The 24,992-nt window shown below is 28.3% G+C and overlaps 1 protein-coding gene across 1 annotated transcript in view; it reads right to left on the bottom strand.

Annotated features, from left to right (window-relative positions):
• The window catches only part of LOC123295956, a 146,243-nt gene that overhangs the window by 515 nt on the left and 120,736 nt on the right, over positions 1–24,992 (bottom strand). The gene's annotated exons all lie outside the window — the stretch shown is intronic.

Here is a 24,992-nt window from a genome sequence, read left to right as displayed (position 1 = left end):
AAATACTGGATAAAAACTGAGTATTTTATAAAAATATTATGAGATAATTAATAAAAATTTATAAAAATAATAGTGACAATATTAAAAGATATAAAGCTATCCTTATATTATTTTTAATATAAATTAATAGAAATAAAGTTTTTCAGGCACATTGTCTTTAATCGGTACTTCCACATTTTTATTTTTACCAGACTGAGCAACGCTAAGGAGTGGTAATGTGTTTATCAGTCTATGTCTGTTCCTATGTGGCACGCTAGAGGCCAAACGTGTTCGGTTGATTTTGATGATTCTTACGTCAATAATTGATTTCACAATATGGCGACCACCAGACGATATATATACGTAATTTTTCGACCAAATGAACAAATTAATTTCATAGAAATCCGGCCACTGCTCGGATATATAAATAAGAATTTATGTGTAAGGTATCCAACAAATTCTGTTATGCATTATTAACATCTGTTGCCAAATAATTTTCACAGAAAAGTTATACGTGTTTCAATTATCATCTTTTACTTCGTTCTAATGAATGGTTCTTGTACAGCTAAAGTTTCTGTTATCATATTCATTGAACAGAACATTTATTTTTAACATTTTTTTTTCTGTCATCTTATCTGATCTTCTATTAGTCAACGTTATATACTGTTTAACTTGGTTTCCAAATGTATATGCATATTTTTTACCCCCGACTAAGAAGAATGTTTTAAGTTTAATGTGTCTGTGTATCTACGTATCTGTGTGTCTGTCTGTAACATCGTTGCTCCAATATTAATGATCCTTTTTTTAAAGATGTGTTGATTGTTAGTGTTCTTATACTGTGTTTAGTGCTGGGACACTTAAAAGTCTAAAATATAATAAAAACCGACTGCGTTAAGTAAAACCTGAAAATAAAGAATCAAGTACAGTCGTTAACATAGCGACTTTTACAGCCGGGGCCCATTAAATTCCAACTCTAATCTCACTCAAATCTTCTCGATAATGGACCCCGACTTTTTTTGGAATATCAGCCTGTATATTTATAAGGTATACTTTTATCAATATGGTTAGATAAATCCATTCTGCTTAAACAAATTGAAATAAACATGATCAATGTTCATATTTATATCTATATTTTCATTTATTGAATTTGAATCTGGTATATTAACTAATTAGGATTATTTTATTTTACCCAATTCAATAAATCTAGATTATACGTATTTAGCTCATTCAATGTATTTTTTTTCACTTCCATTAAAGGTATATTAAATTATATTTAATACAATACTGGATCAAATTGTTTTCTTCTAAGACTACTAGATTTTTTTTGCGAAAATAATTTCTTTAGTTTAATATTAGGCGTACTCAGTAAATTAAAAAAACTTGTGATAGAAATATGGCATTTTGTTGTGCATTATGAATTCCTTCCGCCCGGCCAAACAGTCAACAAGGAATATTATTTGAACGTCATTTGCGTAACGCTATCCGCCTAAAATGGCCGGATTTGTGGAAAGACAATTCATGGTTTTTACACCACGATAATGTACCATCCCATACTGCACTCATAATTCGCGACCACCGTATTCACCTGATCTGGCGCCGTGCGACTTCTGGCTGTTCAGCAAGCCCAAAAGACCGCCCCGAAGACACCGTTTTGATAAGATAGAGGTGATTCAATCCGCAGCGAAGACGAAATGAAGGCAATTCCGTTGGCAAAAGTGCATCTGGAGGAGATTACTTTGAAGGGGATGAAATTGATTTGGAAGAATATATAAAGAATTTTCAAAATAAATACAATGTCACCTTATTTTTTGGGCACAGAGTATATTACAAATAAATTTGTAATATATAAACCTATTTTATACAACTTTCTAACAGGTTATTAAAGAATATAATGGCGATCTATATTATGATTACTATATTAACTATACAACATTTATACATAAATACATTAAAATTCGAGGAAAATCTAAAAGAACCTTTTTTTGAATAGAAGAAAGAGTAGAATATATTTGAAGGGGTTTATTAGCTTGTATATATTTCTTTACAATTTGCCATTTATACGGATAAAGTTAAGTATATGGAATTAGCAGAAAATATACATACTGTTAGTAAAAACTTAAGGGTATATTATACAAATGTTAAACAGTTTCTATAAATAATATATTTATTATATAATTTGTATATGAATGTAGTTTGGAGAAAAGTTTAAAAGCTATTTGTAGATATTTTAAATTATTACATACCTACATAGTAAAATATTATATTTATTATGTTGGATCAGATGTAGAACTTCAGACTACAGAGAAATTTTTTCATTAATTTACAGGACTTATTTTATTTTTTAAAAAGGTTCAATATCACGTACTAAATGTAAATGCACAAAATACTAACAAAAATAGGCAGGGGAAGTGCCACCATTTTAAGAAAAACCGTTTTACGCTATATCTCCATAACCGTGTACTTTATCCCAAATTTCTTTATTATAGATAATTAAATTAGCTACCTTTTTTGTAAACTTTTTTTTTATATCACTAACCGTTTATAACTTATACGACGGCTATGATTATTTATTTATTGACTAATAACAAAACTTTTAAATCCACAAATTTCCTAAAATATTTACTTTAAACTTTTTTCTAAAATTAATATTTATAACGTTTATTTTCATTATCTAGGATGCTAAATGTGTGAATCGCCAAAAATAAAAATTCTCAAAGATTTCTGTTAAAATTTGCATTCTATAGAAACAATTTCAACGGATTGCAATTAAATTTTAAACGAATTTGTTTGTTGAAAAAAATTATAAAAAATAGAAAAAATCGGATATAAAAGACTGGAAGGCAAAGTAATGAAAATTAGAATAATCAAAAATTTATATTTTATAAAAGAAAAAAATTTATATATCAATTTTATCGAGTAAATTAAAAATTATCAGGTCACTCACTGTATGCACGGAGACTTTTTTTACAAATGCAATTTATGATCGACCATTATGGGTCATGAGAAACGATATATTTTATTAAATTTATGACGCTTTACTTCTAAAAAGCCATTTGTGGTACAAAAGTTCATGCCTCTTTAATGAAAAATGTTAAAATGTTAGTTTTGTTTCCCTCCAATTTATTGATTTATAAATATAAGTTATTAAATAATTATTTAAATAGTATTTAATGGATAATTAAGTAAAAAACCATATAATAGACAGGGTCAATCGTAAATATCAGTTTATTATGCGGTTTTTTCCTTAATTATTCATTAAATATTACTTAAATAATTATTTAATATATTATATTTATTAATAGTGACCCAGCACTGAAATACGTTAAGCTGAGCGTCCTCTATTTCAAAAAACTGATTTTCGTGACCTTAGACCTTGAATATGTGTGACTTTTGAGACAGCATTTGTACTATCAAAATAAAGTTTTGCATAAAAATTCAGCTTATTTCGTTCGATTCCAAGGTGAAACCCTAAGGTGATTGGAGTATAATAGTTTTTTAATCCAAAATAATATGTTTAAGATAACTTCGTAAAATTCGAAAGGAGTAAGTCTGTTTGTGTAAAATATACAATCATAATATTGATTGCATACCAAAAAAATTTCTCCGTGTATTTTTTTTATACAAAAAATAACAACCTAATAATATATTTTCTTTGAAATTTATATGACATATTTATACGTCATTGGATGAAGTCAAAAGCTTTTTTTACAACCCACACTACATAAAAATATAAAACTAAACAAGTTATTTATGCATGAGTAGTATTATAAAATTGATTTGAAATACAACGTATATAACTTGTGGGTACAAAATGTAACAGTTCTAAACTTTTGAAAAAAAAGTAAATTAGGTAACTAACATGCATTTTATGAAAAGTACTAAATATCAGGTTGATTGATTAGAATAGAAGACTTTTGTTTCCTATACTCTTGGCTGGGAAACCCGATGTTTTTCATATGCTGGACCATAATGGTTAAATGAAAATTTTGTCTAACTTCCTAACTGGTAACGCGTACCAAATGAGCACATGAATATTGTCCACAAATTTTCAATCTTACTCCTTCCAGTGTTACTTCCAAGTGTTCAAGAAACAAGTCTTGTTTTATCAATGAAGTCGCCCGTAACATAGAAACTTCACAAGATTCCGTGTGATTTTATTCCACGAAAATAAGGAAGCGAATTTTCGTTGGGATAATACTTGTTAAGTAGTTTCCCTAAATAGGTCTCTTTTAAATAGCACAGAAGCTGCATATCAATAATGGATCTGTATCGTGTAACCAGGGGCTGTAGTTAACAAATTCACTAGAGTTTAATGTATCTTTTCACAAAAATTGCACATTTGCCTAATATCTAGCCGTGTAGAAAAATGGAGTTAGTTTTTAAAAATCTTTACTACTATGCAAGATATGGAAGTTTCAAACTCCTAATTAAGCAAAAAAGAAGATACCCACTAGTGACCTAATGCGTGGGTTTCGCCATAGAGATTACATATAAAACTTTGTTTTGCTTAAGGAGATGGGCGATTCACTTTCAAATTTTGTCATGGTATCAAGTTTTGTTTTACATTTTTATGGGTAATATAGCCAATTCCACATCAGGTACAATCAGAACACTATCTGGTTCAATCTGAACACTAAAAAGTGTCAATTCGGGTGTCTGATCCTGGTGTAATATTACAAGTACTCCTCTCCTCGATATTTATTTTGTACAATTGGATAATGAAAATCGTAAGTCAGCTTAGTGTAATACTCTGTCGTCAAAATTTCTCAATTCTAGTAGAACCTTCGGGAATAAAGTTTGTTTATTCAATACACTGTTTTCCTGCTAGGGAAAATTTACATGCACACTGTATGTCTATCATCATAAGAAATATTTACGAATATGGGAAAATATAATTTTATTACAGTACATAAAAGATTTACTAAGCCCAAATAGTCAAATAAATATATAAGGTCAAAATGTTATTTCAACCATCTTCTCTCCAACCAATCATATAATATTCACATTCCATTCATGAGAATACCTACTTTTATGCCAACGGTAATAGGTATATATCTAAGAGAAGAGGAAAATTAAAGTCTAGTTATATAGCCAACATATTTATATATCTTAAGTATTAAAGCATTAAAATGGAATTTATCATATCAAATCTTCTTTTATGCGCCATATTTATGAAACGCTACATCATTTTGGGTTAATGTTTCTCATAAACTATTAAATCATTATCGGATTATATTAAGGTTAATTCATGATAGTATAATATCCTAATAGCAACGGAGATGTTTTAACAAAAATGGGACACGTGAAGTGTCCGTCTTCCAAATGAATGAAGCTCATGCTTAAGGACCACTTCAACAGTTTTGTTGAGATAATTAAGTCATTGCCCAATTATAAGTAACCAATTGTCAATTTATGGCCACAAAATCTAAAAATTTATACTTGGCCGATGTAAGGTGCCCGGCTAAAACCTTTTTAACTAGTTATCTCAGTTGTGCAAAAGTGAGAAAGTTCATTTTGAAGACAAAATGTCGACAGTTTTTTTATTGAAATAAGGTCTATTTTTTTCATTTATATGAAAAGTAATAACCAACTTGTCCTATCGATCAACCAGTATGCGATTGTATACTTATAGGAAATTCGATTGTATACTTTAGGAGCTGCGAGTAGAGGCATATTTCTACGATACACACATCATCGTTGAGAATAAAAATATATTTCACAAAACGCCCTGAGATTTTTTAATATTCACACATTGACACAATAAATAAATACCATCGTACGTAACATCGTACATCGTAAAAAAAGAAAAATTTTGTGAGCATTAGAGCTCCGTCTTTAAGGTCATGTTCTCTTCCTCATTTAATGTTTATTTTTTACCCGACACTCGAGAAGTGGGTATATTTTTCGCTCGTATATACTACATATTTAATATATACACTATATAAAAAGTTTTAATATAGAATAATAAGAGGGTATTTTAAGTGCTGGGACACTAAAAAGTCTTAACTAAAATAAATAATAATATAAAAATAAAAAACCCGACTGCGTTAAATAAAATCTGAAAAGAAAGAAACAGGTACAGTAGTTTAATAGGGACTTAAACGGTCGGGGCCATTAAAATCTAGACTGACTCAAATATCCCCAATAGTGGACCCCTACTGTAAAAAGCGATATGTATACGACTGTACTTGTTTCGATCTATTCAATTTTAACGCAGTCGAGTTTTTAATTTTTTTCTTTTAATTTTATTTTAGATGTTTTTTATTGAAACCGAATTTAGTTTTTTTATGTTTTAGAGTTCATGTTCATGTTTAGGGTAAAAAGGGTGTTAACGTAGACTGAAAAGATGACAAAACCAAAAAAAAATCAATTTCAAGGGGCTGAGGAATTGTGTAAGGCCTTAAAATCGCGTGATATTTTGGCATAAAATGGAGAAGGCAGAAAGAAATTCTACATGACTAAAAGGTTCTCTAGATCAATTTAGAGGAGATCTGTACAGATGTTTAAAGGTATACAAAGGTCGAAAAATATTGTTTGACCTACAAGTTGTAAAAATCAAACCCCACTTTTTTAAGCATTCGTCTATTACACAACTCTACATACTGTAATTCATTTGAACAAAAAGGGACTGGAGATACCCAAAAGTAGTGGCACACATATATTTATATTTGAGTTCTAGGGGTTTATAAAAGACTTTTATATGGAACCCTAAACCACTTCAGTTGATCTAGAATACAGTATAGTGTGTAAGTCTATATTTTCGGAAAAAAATTGAAAATTTCTAATGAAACCCAATACAAAAAAGTATCATAATAACATCCCCATGTATAATAGCATTAAAACAGAATTTATCATTTCAAATCATTAATATTTTTTTCATTTATATTCCATCAAAAATATTCAATTCAATGATAATAATTTAGTTTTTTACTTCTTCTGTTTTTTCTTTTGTTATATTTTTGCTTCTTTATATTTGATTACATTTTTTTTAAGTGGAATTACATCGTTTTTAAAGTTCCGTATCGATAAAATTACAACGGATCATTGTGTTCTGGGTTGAATCACAGTGTTGTGAATTGATTCTATACAGTTTTGCTGAATTAATCTATGGTAATATACCAAATCCACCAAAACATTAAAATTTCACTTAAAGTGGTTTTTTCCTTGATTAATTCTCGCCATGTATTTTTGGCAATGGCCAACAACAACAAATGGGGTTATTCTTAGGTTGTTCTAGTATGTGCTGCTCAAATCAATAAATTTCAATAAATATTAGATAAAACAAGCAATTTTATTTTAAAAACAAATATTCATGGTTCAAATATCATTAACCTAACTGTTTGCCTGTTTAACCCAATAAACTTAAATCTTTATGGTTTGATATACTTTTTATAAAAGTTTTCCTGTGTTTTTCTTGCGACATTGACTGAATACACCGAATAATTCTGAAATAAAAATCGTCGTGTTGTTACGAATTCATGATTAAGCAAGGCACGAATATCGAAGACAGTAATAAAGACCTTGACTTTTGAGCGACTTTTATGTGATTCTTTTGGGCGCTTTTTATCACTTAAGGGCTTATATCATGAATAGATTTTACAATAACAACAACTAATAATCAAACTGAATCTAAATTATATAAATTAAATCTAGTTTTATAATTCCAACGTAAGTTACACAACCCCAAGAGAGCATTTTCTTTTGTATTTTCTTCTTTTCCATTCCTTTTTGTATTTTTTTTCCTTATTTGAGCAATCAATTCAGTTACTAGGTTAGTTTGAATGTCGGTATTCTCTATTAAGGATGTATGAGCATGACAACAATGTTTGATTTAAAGGTTCAAAATTTGTTTGTAGGTAGTCTTTTACTCAAAGAATATGTGGTTAAAATTTCAGCTTAGGTATCCGTGCAAATTTTTAAGAAAAAAGTCATTAAAAATCGATATAAAATACATTGGCTCTTATGGAGGAATCTCAAAAAACGACATATTTTGGAAGTTTTTGATAATTTTCATTTGGAATGAATGAAAACAAATTAAAAAAAAACTTTTTAATAGAAAGTAAACATATTAGCAATGAATTAGAAAAGAAAAAAACTAAGTGTCACAGGCCATATAAGGGATGTAAGAGCAGGGTAGATTAAGGGTTGAAATTATTTTTATTTTATTTTCAACTTTGATGATGAATTTTGTTATAACTTCATGAATTTAGACGAAAAATAAGAATAAAATTTTTTGATATGTGTCTTGGTTTTCGAAATATCAAAAGCTAAATAATTAAACAAAATTTTCAATTTTCGATATTTTGAAAATTAAGCCAGATATCGAAAAATTATTTTCTTACTTTTCGTCTTATATCGTCAATTTATAATATAAATTTATCATCAAAATTGAAAATATCTATTTTTAAATTTGTGCCCCCACTACCATGCTCATACATCCTTAAGATATTCTGATTTAATTTTAATATTTCAGGCATAACTAATTCCTGTAAGGTTAGAGTATGAATTTATGCCAGTTAAAATAGTATAGAAACAAAACGTACAGAACCATTTATAGAAAAGCAAATTCAAACTTTAAAGAATTTTTATTTTGTTAGAATAATGGATTTGAATGAAAATTTTCTATATTGATTTTATTCTTAAGTTTATTTTTATATGCAAAATATATATTATTATTTGTTTTCATGTTTCAATTTTATGATTATGTATGTTTTAAATGAGTATTATAAAATATAAATAAATGTTGAGAAATTTTTATCGAATAGTTTGTTCTAAATTATATTAAGGGGGAAGTTTCAATTTAAAAAGATAAAATAACTTCCAAATAAAATTATTATAACTGTAGATTGTTTTTAAATTACAGTTTACATCATTTTAGTAACTATACTGAATTTGAAACTTATTTTTACGAATTGATGATCCAATAATGGCAACTCATTTATATACCATGTATATGAACTATACAAAGATATACTACGCTTAGTTCAAAGTTTGTAACGCTTAAAAATATTGATACTATGCACAAAACTTTAGTATAGGTGTTCATAAAATCACCTAATTAGTTCATTTCCGGTTGTCTGTCAGTCTGTCTTCTGTCTGTCGTCTGTCGTCTATCGTCTGTCCGTCTCTCATCACGATTAGTCAAGTTAATTTCCGGTTGCCTGTCAGTCTGTCGTCTGTCTGTCGTCTGTCCGTCTGTCATCACGATTACTCAAAAAAAAAAGAGATATCAAGTTGAAATTTTTATAGCGTGCTTAAGACGTAAAATGTGAGGTCGAGTTCGTAAATGAGCAACATTGGTTAATTAGGTCTTCGGTCCGTAGGACCCATCTTGTAAACCGTTAGAGATAGAACAAAAGTTTAAATGTAAATATGTTGTGTGACATGTATGTATGTGTAATGTGATAGAGTACTCAACACTGTCTATGCATGGTTTTTCAACAGTTAGCTCATTCAATTGTTTGTTTTCACTTGTTTAAACTAAAGTTGATATTTCAAATTATGGCTACCTAATTTTGGCTGCTTAAAACTTTTTGCTAAATTCTATCTCGCAGATTTTAAACTTCTATTATTCCTTGATATATTTTATGTAGGGGCTAAGGTTGAATGACGAATGGAAAACTAATACAATTAGGAGCATCATCAAAGTAGCAGATGCTAAAGTAAAAATACTAACCCTGAAATGGAAATAGATTGCTCACATGATGAGATCAACAACACTAAAGTGGACCAAAAGAGTAAAACAGAATAGTACCCGCTAGACGGAAAAAGACGGAGGCAGAAAAAAAGATGGGTACACGATCTGCCAAATGGTTTGAGAAAGGGAGCAAGGAGCAAGCAAAGGTGAAGGGAACTTGACGGTGCCTATGTCGCAAGACAGCCTGGCCTGATAACTGATATTTAATGCACACATAAAATAAGTTAGAATAGTTTTATATGTTATTATATTACTGCGCAAAGGTCAGAGTAAATAAAGGCTATTTGAATTTTTCTTTTTATATATTTTATTTTTTAATGCCACTTTTGAATGACTTGAACATTCTGTACAAATGCATGACTAAGAATAATAAATGCTTCTCAGATAAATTACGAAATTAACAATAGTTATTCTTGTACTGTCGATTTCAAGAGAATAATTTTATATCTTAATATTCTTTTTCCACTCCGAAAATAATATCCGATATAATTTTCGAAGAATGTGATCAAAATCGAAATTTCAATGTATAGAAGGAAAGGATTTCGTATTATTATCATTATTTAATCAGTCAATGTTATAAAAACAACTCAATTCAATAGACAAAAATAAAAGAAAAATCAGAACAGTGTATCTACATTTATTAATGAAAAAAGAAGATAGCCAATAGAAATTTATTATACATGGACATTCTACTATTTCACATCTTCATCTACAACAATTCGTATTCTAAGTGAAACCGATGTTTGTATATGGTGTTTTGTGTAAATACCATATTAGTTATACAGTAAAGTATATAGATGATTTTTAGAAAGTTTCCACCCATATATTTCGAAAACGGAATCGAAAATCAAAAAACATGGAAACACACACATCAGCCCATAATTTGTTTGTGAATTTGTGAACAAATTATTACCTCGAAAAATTACTGGTTAATAATTTGCTCGTTAAAAATATTTTAACCTGAAAATAACTGAAATCAAGTTCCAAGACTTGAGGTTTTGCGCTCAAAAAATAAGAATCTACTACAGTGGAAACTGTTTTTAAAATGATCCTGTATACATACACTATGTAAAATAATCAAAGATTAATATATACTCATCTTTTTCTAGCACATGATAAATATTTATCTTTTATCTTTTAGTTTTTGTTATAAAAAATATCCTCTATGTATTGTATTTTACTTTAAATTTGAGTTTGTATATAATATACAACCAAAGGATAATCCGGCAAACTTTATAATGGCTAGAGCTAAAATAATAAGCCATTATATAGGGCTCAATAACCTGGGAAGGTTATTGATACCGAATTGATTATCAATAATCTTTCCAGGCACATTTGAGAGAACAATCCCATTTTATTTCATTTTATTAATACAAACACTTGAAAAAAGGCGTTTACCTTATCCGATACATCAGAAATAACAATTTTTGTAGTTAAAGACACAGGATCCACATTTTATTGAGTGTCAAGTAAAATGATTTCATTCATCATTAAGACTAGTATTGTGGCACAAAACCTTTCGTTTCTTGCAAGGTTCGAATCGCGCAAGTCTTTGGGCAATATTTTTGTTACTAAATATTTTGGCATGTTGATAGAGTTCTATCAAATATCTACACTTTCTCTTGCTTAGTGTCATTTTGGTTTGATAGAATTATAATTTCTACCGTTGTTTATTATATTTCTATTATTTTGCAATAAAACAGGCCTGTTGTTAATCTCAAAACGTTTTAACATCTCAAATATTATCTATTTGTGGGAGATCTAAGCTATGTTTGGTGAAAATCTAATAACTTGCTTAAGCATCACCAACCATATTCTAATTTGACTACAAATCCATTATAAAGAAATGGAATTGCTTATTGATTCTAGAATATAAATGTCTCTTGATTTTTAAATACGATTTCAAACTTTTTTGCCCATAACGGATTTTACTTTTACCGGCAATATATCCATATACAATTTAATATGTTTCCACACATGACTTGCTGATCCATTGAAGCAGTTCACTCACTCACAGCACACACACACACAAACACAAATATATATAAACACACATGAAAAGATAGCTATATTTTTATGAACCAACCATGAAAAGAAAAGATATGTCTTCATTTTTGTAGTGAACTTTAGCAAAGAATTACATACAAGCTTTAGTCTAACATAGAAAACTGAAAAGAAATAAATATGACACAACCTTTAAAATATGTATTGAAATCTACTTTTTTTTTTAGATCTATATCCTGCAGTCATATTACATAAAAGGGAAAAGAATTGTTTATTTTTAGTTTTTATATTCAAGAATGATATATTTTTGCCAGTATTAGTATGTCGATTAGTCTGCATGAATTATTATTCAAAAGCTTGTGAATCACGTCTATTGTTTTAATCGATCTTTATTTTTGTTTTCTAAACGCAAACAAAAAATCCTTCTTTCTTTATTACTAACCTTACCAAAAAAAAAATCTCTATGACCGCTGAAGTTGAATGAAAACAAAAAAGTTGTACTACCTGCGTAAGTTTTGCAAGCAAGTAAAACTTTTTTTTGCTTGCAAATTTATTTATTGAAAACGATTAAATAAATACGTTTGGCAATAAACGATATACGATATTGTAAACGACTTTAATTTTTTTTTTTGTAAGATTTTAAAATAATACTTTTATGATTTTTGTAATACTATTTATTTTAAAAAGTAAAATAACTAGTTAGCATTACATTTTTCGGGTACGGAACCCTAAACTTACACTAGAAACATATCTAAAAACACTTTCCATTGCATTACCTTTTTCCTTAGAGCCTTCGCCTAACAGAACCTTTTTTGAGAATCATCGCCTACTTTAACTTGTTTCGGGTACGAAACCCTAAACTCGCACTTGAAACATAGCTAAGAACAGGCAGGCAGGCAGGCAGACAGACAGACACACACACATAGCGGTCAAACTTATAACACCCGTTATTTCGTTCGGGGGCTAAAAATACCTTTAATGTGCTTCAAATAACATCAAATATGAATCATCAACGTAAGGTAACAACTCATTCGTAAGGCTAATAAATCATTTTAATAAAGTTGAAATTTTTCCGTTTTCTGTCTTGATATAAACAATTTATTGACATGGCTCTGTAGAGTTCTTTCTTTATTCTATATTAAACAAAAGATTTCTTCCAAAACTAAAATCCTAAACTTGATAATATTAAATAAATAATAACATCTCTATATATAAAAATGTTATGTTGGTTTGTGTACGCTTCAAAAACTCAAAAAGTTCTACATCGATTCAGCTCAAATTTTTACACGATATACAACTCGCTTAGAGGATGGTTTTTATCTATTTTTACCCTCGGCGCAAGTGGGTTATGAAGGGGGAAGTGTGGATGAACAATCAATTATTTTAAATATACCCAAGTAAGGTATCGAATAACAGAGCAAGGCGTGTACATTACCTACATAACTATAACCCCCGACGCAAGAGGATAAGGGAGTGAAATGGAAATGGAGATGAACAATCTGAACTCTTTTATCGCGAGGTTGTCAAAGTTTATAAAATTTACAAGCTGTTAAACTTCGTATCTATTTGCATGCAATCCTAATGTGGCACAGCGAAGCGTGAAAGGGTACAGCTAGTTTATGTATATATATATATATATATATATATATATATATATATATGTTACATACATATTAGTTTTTCCAACTGTAGTAGTCATTATGATCTATTATATGTGTAGTATATTGTAGTATAGTGTAGTATGGTGAAGTGTAGTGGTATACTAACCATAACTGAAACGTTTACTAGGTTGTTGCATTATGCACATAAATTTGGATATTATATACATAAATAATACAAATGTTATACATAATTTATAAGCCTATTGCATGTACCAAAATCCATAGTGATTTTGGTCCGAATCTCTTGGTTTTACCACTTAGAAGTAAATCGTAGCCGAGCATCCAGTCTATATACGGTTAGAGCCTAAGTGGCCAAGCGGTCTAAGGCGCTAGTCAATGAACGATTGTCTACAATGATTGTTAGGTTGCGGGTTCGAATCCAGGCAGCGGCAGTGTGAACAATTATAATTAATGGGGGCGGTAGATCACATCGTCGTCGCTTGGATAAGAACGAAGTAACCGTCTCCACCCACATCAAAATGTAATTGTAAATATGTATGGAAGTTAAATAAATAAAGGTTAACAAATAATGATGTGGGTGGCCTCTGTTATAGGAGTATATGTCAGAGAAACGGAGGTTAAACGCCACTATAATTATTATTATATAAGGTGGACCATTTTAATCTATACACCTAAATATCTCGTTTTGTAGTTAACCAATAAAAAAATAACTTAAACAAAAGTTGCAGAGTTTGATGGGAGAGCTTTAATAGACAATTTAAGTCCTTGAAGGTAAGAAATAGAATAACATTTTAAATTAGAAAGTTGATGATAAATAAAAAGCGATTTCTGGAATAACGTATCAGCCTGAACCACTACTAATAGAAGTTTGAAATTTTGAGACGATATTGATTTTATACTGTAATTGTCATTAAGAAAGGCTTTTCCCTAAACAGGATAAAAATCCGTCTTTTTTGAGCCCACTACTGAACCGAGCTATCTGCAAGTAACATGGGCTGTATTTATTTTCAAAAATTTAGTTAAAAATGTGAGTAATGCGAGGGTAAGAAAATTTAAAATTGTTTTCCTAGCAAAACGGGCGAATAAAACTGCTAGTTCTAAAATAAAAAATATAGAAAGTGATATACGCTTTTCAAAATTTAGCCAAAAATCATGAATTTTGTAAAATTAAATCGACAAAATGTGGTATAAAGTGTTCTATCGGTACTAGTTTATCCATGTTTTACGATATATCCATCCTTGTTAATAAGCTTCCCCTAAGGTATTTCAATTTTGAGGGTCTATATGCCTGCGCTGCTTGGGGTTTCTACATAGAGTTCGCGGGATCATTGTACATTTGCCAGATAAAAATTAAAAGCATATTTTGAAATTTTATGATCAAACCAAAAGTATACGATGATTAATTTATCAGAAATTAAGAAAACATATAAATAATTTGTCACATAAAATTATTAAATGAACTTAGTATTTCTAATTTTAATAATGTCCTCAAATAACAATAGATTATCTTCTCCACTTTAAAATGATTTTCGTATCAAATTTTGTTTTAAAACACACTGTAATTCAAACTCAAGAATTGAACTGAAGGACAAATAACTAAAACTGTGTATCCCACTAACAAACCAAGTTATTATAATATATAATATATATGTTATATGTATGTTGTTTCGATATTATTAATTTCCTTGAATGCTACATTGCCTAATACCTATATGATGGTCAACAACTGTTGTTGTTATTGTTGTTGTTGTTGTTTGTTATTATTTTGTCATTCTATGATGGTATTGGAGCGTTAATTTACTGATTTGTGATCATAAATTCACTAGACCTTCACTAATATTTAGTGATAATATGAAATAATATTGTTACTTCATACAAAACAAGATATACCTATATGTTTCATATATCTACGTTTGTATGCCTATCTATCAAATTATATATCGAAAAATTACTTTCACATGATTTCATTCATAAAAAATCTTATTAAACAGACAATAAAACTTCAGTTTCAATTAAAATTTTGTGCTAAATTTAAAGAAGAACGCACACAACTAATATTGTTTATATATACGCATTGAATTTTTTTTAAACCAGATCAAGTACTTCATCATTTTTTTTATTATATAAATACGTATTTCGATTCACATGTAGTGCTCTTGAGAATTAATTAGATTATCGTTACTCTAAAAGTTTCGTATACAATATGCTATTTTCGTATCTTTTAAATGAATCGGCAACAAAAAACAAGGGCTTTCATTTAAAGTTTCGATGTTCACCTTCCCATGGCCATTTCAAGGCCACATTTATACACGGTGGGCCATTTCAATGTATGCATCTGAATATTTTGTTAGAGACATCAATTTTTCGAACATTGTCAGCTTTCGGAAGAAATGTGACTTAAAAATATGTTACTATTGCATTTAATCGAAAGAAAATACGCTTAAATTTTATCGATAATTGTAGGCCAAAGTCATGGACACAGGCGAATGACCTAGACAACTTTTGGCTCAAGTATTTTTCCGTAGTTTTTTTTTTTTAAATACAATAATGACATATTTTTCAGTCGCATTTCTTCCGAAATCAGATAGTTTTCGAACAAATGGATTTGATGAAAAATATTAATTTTTTTATGAGGAAAAACTTTCTAATTTACAGAGTTGTTCTATCTCTTACCGTTCAGAATGAAAATTAGCTATTAAAGCAACCCGAAGTACTAGTTTCAATCTGATATCAGAATATAATGTTCTCGATCAAACTCTACAATTTATGTGGCGGTCATGCCTTAATAGGTGGCGTCTCTGGTGAGATATTTAAATGCAGGGATTAAAATGGCCAACCCTGTATGAATCGCTTAATAAATTCATCAAAAAAGCTCTTGGACCATCCTTTTTCTTTTGTTACACCCGATATACTGATGCAAGAAGTTTAGTACAAGACGTAAATTTAACGGCCCTTGTATAATGAATATCTTATACAATTTTTTTTTTCTACTGACGGGTCATTTGGTGCTTTTAAATAACAAATTTTCAATTTTTTTTTAAAATTAACCGTTCCAGTAAAAAACCATAAAGATAACATGAATGGTTTGGACCATTAAAATAAATTGAATATCAATAAAATAAACAATTAAATAATTACAATTCTGTAACAGCCCCCCATCTAGTATATATAGTATATTAGTTATTAAGTTTTGTACAAAACAGTTCAAAACATTATTATTACAATTGTTTTTTATTATGTTCTCGTTGTTCTCATACATACGTAATTCGTAAAAAAACAAACAAACAAATAACAAATTTAAATGTAAATGCGACAATATACAATGTATGTTGTATTCTAGGTATTATAATACATGTAATATTGTCACATGACTAGATTACTAGATTAATAAATTCGTTTATTGGTCTATTTAATTTCAGTGAATAAAATATAGATAGATATATGTATAGTGAGGTTTAGATCGAAGGATAATATCAAGTTAAGGCCACCATTCACGCTCAATCATGATTGACAATTCATATAATTTGTAAATATTTGACAGTCTATTTTGTAATTGACAATCTTTTTTTGTGATAGTCAATCGAGATCATCTTTTGTGGTATAAGAGATTACACAAATAAAATAAACTAAAAACCCGGTGGAAAACTAAAACCTCGACAATTACCGAATCGCGCTCTTAAAAGTATGAAAACAAGAAAATATTTTCATCTTAAATTGTTATGATAAGTAAAATTGTCATTACAGTTGGGGGACCTCTTTTCGGTCTTGTGGAAAACTGTTTAATCTTAGAGGTTCCCCGACTGATATAACGATTTTACTTATCATAACAATTTCAGATGAAAACATTTTCTTGTTTTCATACTTTTAAGAGCGCGATTCTGTAATTGTCAGGGCTTTAATTTTCGATCTTTATATTATTTAAACCATTTTGGGGTTATAATTTCGTAAGAAAGAAGTATCCGTGGCTCTAGTATAAAACTTTGAAGGCATCTTTTCATGCTATTATATAACGGTCTATATGTATTTTATAAAGACAATAAAAACACACAATTGTGGTAACAAAAAAATTCAGTTGGTTTTTGTGAATTGAATTTCATTTGATAAAAGGTTCAGTATTCGTCAACTATCATGATTCATCAAGGTTAAAATTGAAATTAAAGGTGGTTTTAGATCATAGATGTCCTTGAAAAATTGAAAAAATTCGATCAAAGCCGAGCTTAAAACAAGTAAAACTCTTAAAAGGATCAACGAGTTTCAAATTCATGTCAAATCACCTTTATATCAATTTGTGAAAAAAAAAATGGACATTTAATCGCCTATTCAAACCTCTATTTTTGTAAGTAATCGAATCATGCGTGAACGGGTGGAACAATTCCTCTAATTTTTGTTTTTGTGTTAATTATTGATTATAAGTTGAGCAAAACATTCGAAAATTTAAAAAAAATATTCAATGCAATAAATGGTGGAGACGCATATAAATTATGATTTACATTACATCTTCATATCTACTATGTATTTATTTGCGCTCCCACCATATTTATCTAGAATAATAACAATTTCTAATAGTTTTGAGGTATTATTTATTATTATTCAAATATTGTGAATAGGTATTTATTAGAGCTATATCCGAATGCAACGAGCTCCACTGCAGAAGGTTTCAGCCAGGTCAAGAGCCTATCCAAGAGATAGTAGTAAATTTTTCGAATACTGCCTGGTGATGGTCCTTACGACATTTAAATTTATGAGCAATTTCAATTTTGACGTTGTTCGTTCAATAATTTTTCTATAAACTACAGCCTCTACTAAAGAACAACCTTGAAATTGAAAAAACTTTGTTGCGTGTTATGCAATTGCTTACCAAAGTATGTGCAAAGGAATATATAAAAATGATAAGAATGTTTTCTTTTTTTTTTTATTAATAATAAATTAATAAATTAATATTTATACTATTTTAGCCTATTGTAGATTAAGTTCATGTTCGAATAGGCATTGAATTTTCTCTGCATTGAACCTAACGTAGCTTTGCAAAAGAGAAAATTGCTTAGATAAATACGGAATCCTGAAAATTAAATAGTTTTTATTGTTATGTTATCCCTTCAATTTATTACCTATGACTAGACATAGTACTGTTTTTACATTGGATTGTACAATTATATATTTTAGGTATGAAATAAAACGTTTTTTATTATAACTAAAACACATTGTTCAGTTTTGTTCAGTCGATGTACCCTTTCTGTGATTAAATTATCAATTTTGTGCCCATAGTTTGCTATATATTAAACTGCCGCTTGGAACTTTTTTTGAAGATCATAAAGACTTATGTGAAACACCACAGAACTTTATTGAAATGCTGCAGTTGAATATTAACTATCCTTCAATAATGAAGCTAACTATACTTCAATGCTGAAGCTCTAAACATACGCCTATAATAGGATAAGATAAGTAGCTTAAGTCAAATGTTCATTGAATTATTCGTAGTTTCTCGGAATTGATATTTACTAGAAAGTCCTTGTATTGAAATGAACATATTTTATGAGAGTGCAGGTAGGCTGAATATTGATTGTTAATGTGGTTTTATTATTGAATAAACTCTAAATAAAATTTTGTTATATCAAAAGAATTCTGAATCACTCAAGTCATTGAAATTATCAGTTTAAGCTGTTGTTGAATGGTTAGAGAAGTGGATTCCTTTAAGAGGAACGTGTAGGATTTTTTCAATGTTTCAATCACATACATTCTATTCTGCTGTTCAGTCTATAGAACTGTTAAAAATTACGTCACTTACATGCTGAAACAGGGCCGTCATGTTTGGTGGCGTAACATAGCTCATACGTTCTCATTGATAGTTGTGAGTGAGAAATAACACTGCAGAAGTTTCAAACAAGGACAGTTTCTAATGCGATATTTTAAAAAGATGACTTTAAAAAATACATAAATAAAAATTTTGATTCAAAATACAACATCTCGACCCCTACTATTCTCATGATCAAGGGATATTGAATCATAGCGAGCCTAATTAAATACATGTATCCAGAAACGGTTCATTAATACCATTCATGTTTTAATAAACTTTATCGAAATTTATCTTTCACGTAACTCATAATACAATATTAATTAAAGTTCATATCAAAAGTGTAAACAAAATTGCTGTTCATACTATTTTTGATTAATATATCAAATTTCATGTCACGTATTTAGTTGAGAGATTTATTTAATAATATAAATAATATGCATTAATATTATCTACATGTACAACCAAAAGTTATAGAAAATCTACAGATTCAATTATCTTTAAATGACCTTTCATATGGTTAGTTTAATAGAGAGTATGCTTGCATAGAACTAATATAGTTCTCTTGGTCGTATCTGTCAAAGAGTTTTTTTTAAATAAATTTTATTTAACCCCGAACTAGTTATGTTATGTTTCAAGTGCGAGGTTAGGTTTTCGTATCCGAAAAATTGGCGATGATCTTCAAAATCGATTCAGTTTGGAAAAGCATGACATATAATTTTAATATATAAATAATTACTATGGAAATGAATGGTCAAATAAACCTGGTTCAATTCATTTCTAAAAATGAAATGGTAAAATAATTAGGTTATTAAAATCAATAATTCAAAAGATAAAACTCAAATATTACAATTTCAATTAAAATATTTCCAAAAATTTGTCTAAAAAAATGATAGCTCTTTAAATATTCTTTTCATCTCATCTGATGTCCTTGGCCATCACTTTGATATTGATTTAAGAAAGAGTGTTATAAGATTAAAGTGTTTACCTGTGCGTCTCTGTGTTTTTCAGTGGCATCGTAGCCCCTAAACGGTCGAAACGACTTTATCCGTTTACAAGGAATAAATCGCATTTGTCGGGAGTTTTTAAATTTTGTAAATTTCACTTGTTTAAACTGTATTCAATATTGTAAAAATGTAATTGTTTAATTCAATTCAGAAATGGGAAAATTAGTCGGATAATATATTATAATTTTAGCGATGTTTTAAAAAAATCGCCGAAAATAAAGCGAGAATATACGAAAAATATTTGTGTCTAGTCTACTACGATAAGGTGTAAAAGTTTCAAGTATATTAGAAGCAAAGAGGATATAAATTATTATGTGATTTATAGAACCTACAATAATTAGAACAAATAACAAAGGTTTTCTTTTGAAATTTGTATGTTAATTAAAGTAGTATCTTCAAAATTTTATTTAATTGTAGATCTGACATAAATAACTGGCGATTTGAAGATGTTACGGTAAGTAGTAACCTGTGAAACTATTTGAAACTGAAGTGAACTCGATTTTGAAAATGTTACGTTAATTTTTGTATAATGTTATCGAATAATTTCTATTTTTGCATGTATATATGAAGTAAAACTTCCAACTTTGAGATAATTATACTGAATTATGAGATTTTTAATTGAAAATAAATCGACCTTAATTGCTTAGAGCTATGTTCTCTGTTGGACAATTAGAGTTTCGAACATTTCATTGGGAAACCATTCATTAAACTTTGTTTTTTTTGTAAGGTCCCTGTTTTTTCGCGTACCTTTGCATAGTGTACACGATTTTCAAGAATCAGAAAAAAAAAAAGAAAAAATACATGCATGAATTAATATATGATCTACAAAGCCATAGAACTTGTATCCAAATGTAATCTAAAATAAAGTATGTGCTATTGATTTATAAGAATGAATATTTTATCTTACAGTAATTTAACAACACGACTGTTATTTTTTAATTTGATTACGAATCATGTTAAAGAAATCTGATAAAATAAGACAATAAAATTATACGTTTTATTTATTTATTTTTTCAAAATTTTATTTTACATCTCATTTTCTTAACAAATTTTGTGAGCGAGCAAATAAAAATTTTCCATTGTTTATATTTAATTTCATATCCAAAAAGAAACCTCATACCGAATAAAAATTATTAAATATAATATAAAATTTAACAAAAACAATAATAATTATAACAATAATAATAATAATTTAAAATTATAATATTCATATTAATATCTGTTATGAAACAAACTTTTAATGGTATACGTTACAAAACAATAACATTAATTTATATTAAGCCAGAACAACCATCTATACGTGGAGTCTATCTGTCTGACAGCTAACTTAATTGGTTGTTACTGCTATTATGTGCATTTTAAGCTTATTTAACTGGAATACAATAAAATATATAATTCATATATTTTATAACATATATTATATATTTATAATTCATCTATATTATTTATTCACAATAAAACATGATTTTAAAATTCTATTAAATATTTAAAATAGTTAATTACATAAGTTAGACGACAAGGAGATGGAAGAAATATAATACAATAATCGTAACATGTGATAGCTAACAAGCAGAGAAGTAAACCTAGTGTTTCATCGAGGTTACAAGGTGAAGTCCAAAAGTCGGGGCAAGGCGAGGAAAATTGTCCCAAAAATCTCGCCTCGATCTAGATGACTCCCATCCCCCTAAATTTTATTTCATATTTATCAAAAAATATTTATTTATTAAAAATTATATCCAAAATACTAAATAAATTATAAATGAAAAATTTTTTTGCAGATTTCCCGATTTTTTCAAATTTGCAAAAAATCTAAAAATTGTTTTTATCTCCAATTTCGATAAAACTTGGTATATAAGGTAATTTTGACCCAAAAAGTACAAAAATCGGGTGCATTTCTTGACTGGTCGAATAGTTTTTGAGATACGAGCTAAAATCGATCCAAATATTGCGATATCTCAGAAACTCTGCATCCAATCATTAAATTAACCTGATTTTTACACTTTTTGGACCAAAATTACCCCGTCTACCGAGTTTAATCAAATTCGAAAACAAAATTTTTTTCTGATTTTCTCGATTTTTTAAAGGGCCCCTTCAAAAAAAATTATCAAAAATCGAAAAATTTTTTTTTATCTTCAATTTTGATAAAACTCAGTATATAAGGTAATGTTGACCCAAAAAGAAAAAAAATCGGGTGCATTTGATGATTGGTCGAATAGTTTTGAGATACAGTTGAGATTGCGTTATCTCAGAAACTCTACCCACCCGCTTCTCTGGGATATTGCAATTTTAAATATAGTGAAGAGAAAAATTTTGTTTCATTAGGCTTACTTTAGATAGAAATCAAACGCATGATTTAGCACAAACGAAGTTTAGGTTCTAAAACAGGTAGCAGCCTTTTACGCAGAAGATAATTTTTCAAAAATATGCTTATGTACTTGAATGTCAAATTCTCTAAACTCATTTTATAAATAAAGTTATCACATAGTAATTAAAAATATATTATTATATTTTAAATATTAAATTACATTGAATAAAAATCCTGGCTCATGTTTGTTTATCTTACGGAATATATTAAAAAGTATACAACATCTGCAAGATATAAATAAAAAAAAAATTTGTTTCATTCTATAAAATTTAAAACCGATGTTAAAAAAATTTTATGAAAAAGAAAGTTAAACAATATAAATCCGATTGTAATATCAACAGTATATCTACTTTATCTACCATACGTAAATATATACTAGAGTGATACCCACTCGCGTCGCTGGGTTTAAGAGAAAAGATTGATAAAGATTGCTCTCGCTTATTCCTTTTCTATAACACTCTAATTAATGGTAAGGATTGTTTTACACAGGTAAAATATATGGATGATTTTCTATTTTTTTAAATATATAACAGTCGTAATTATTCAATGAGTATATCAGAAAAGATGGCCGTGAAATATTTTATATTAACTATTTTTACAGAAATCTGTAATTTATGGTAATGTCAAATGACTACTTTTACAGAAATCTGTAATTTATGGTATTGTCAAATTAAATTAATTTTTAACTTTTTTCTTATTTTTTATTAACATATCTTTATCAAATATAGCTCATGTGTTATTCTGAAGTATGAGCTATATTGCTGTACAGTTTCATTAAAAACCATTCGCTAGTTTTTGCGTGATAGCGTAGCAAACAAACAAACAAACCAACAAACATACTTACTTTCGCATTTATAATATAAAGAGATAGAGAAGATAATAAAAAATCCTTCGATTTTCACTATATAAACTAGAGATTAATATCTATTTTTCCCTTTTTTCCCTTTCACAACAATATAAAATTGCTGTAGGCTTAACATTTTTTTTTCTATATTGTATTATCAGATATCTATCTTACTTTACGCTTAGCGAATTTAAAAAAATTCAATGTGTGTATATGTTTTTTACTTAATGTGATCGGTTTTTTTAACCTCTATATAGGTGGGAAAACAACAGAGGCACACTTTTCCATTTGAAAATTTGATAATGCATTTTCAAAAGATCCGTTGGGGATATCAAATTTTACACCTTATTAAAACATAATACAAAATGTTAAAATAGTCATGCGAGGTTCAATCAAGGTTAGAGCAAAACCAACAAATTTTTTTTCGATTGTTCAAAATTACAAGAAAACTGTTGCTAGAATCTTTTTAAAATCTAAAATTTGGTTTTTCCAATTCTTTTTAAATATTAAAACAACTTTCATCGTGCAGTAAAAGGTATGAAGATAAACATTAAAAAAATTTGGTACCCAAAATATTTATAACTACTCGACTTGTTTCTTTTTTTCAGATTTTCACTTTCCTACAAAGTCGAGCTTACAGAATATAAAAAAATCTGTATCTGGCAGGGATGTGAAAGTTTTGAATATTAAGTTGTATTTTAAAAATGGCAAAACATATTTGCTAAGTGTACCTATGTTATCCGTATATAGATGTTGTGTGGCGTGCATACAAAATTTTATTTATGCCATAATGCTTCAAGAAAATATTCCTGCCGATAAAAAAATACATAATCCAATAAAATTCAATCAAAATTTTATGTTTGAAAGATCTACTACCACTCAATTTTATGTTTCAAAGTCATTATTTATTTTTATTAGAATGGAGATAGGTATAGGAGATGAATAATTTTATTAAAAAAAGTGGATTGATTGTTCGCAATAAGGGCACTTATGCCGATCTTTTTTTACAAATCTGATTTATCATCAAAATTAAACTAACTTATGGTAGGAAAAATTACCAATTAGCATATAAAAAATGGTGGTAGCATATAAAAAATATTATTAGTATTATATTCCGTATATACTTTATAAAACGTTTAACTAGATTTTTCAAATTTTTCTAAGTGTAATTGTGTGTTATTAGCCAGTACAATTTAACCGAAAATATACTTTCGTACCAACTTTTTAGGACTAAATTTAGACAATATTAAATAATGAAATCCGGAATTTGATCTTAATCAATGTCAACATAATTAAAGACATACACTTTTCCATTATGCTTATTTGATTTTTGACTCTTCGGTGTAACACGTTCAGTGTTTTGTTTTTATAAACATTTAAAAAACAAGATAAATCCTTTTGCATAAATTATTATTATATACTTGTATAAAGTTATTTTTACTTTAATGTAAAAGTTTTCTTTTTTTTTAAAGACATCTTCATATTTATAACCAGTCGCACATTTAAGGTAACCAATAATACATGGTGGCTCAAAAGGTGTAGTTTTTTTTTAAATATAAATCGAGTTATGGGTCGAGTTAATACATTTTGTAGTTAACCTAAGTTAACAAAATAGCGTAAGAATTATTGTTTGATCTTACAAAATGTCAAAAAATGACTTAACAACATATTCTACACACCATT

Source organism: Chrysoperla carnea, chromosome 3, assembly GCF_905475395.1.
Source record: "Chrysoperla carnea chromosome 3, inChrCarn1.1, whole genome shotgun sequence".
Taxonomy (NCBI): Eukaryota; Metazoa; Arthropoda; class Insecta; order Neuroptera; family Chrysopidae; genus Chrysoperla; species Chrysoperla carnea.
This window is presented reverse-complemented; position numbering and strand designations above follow the sequence as displayed.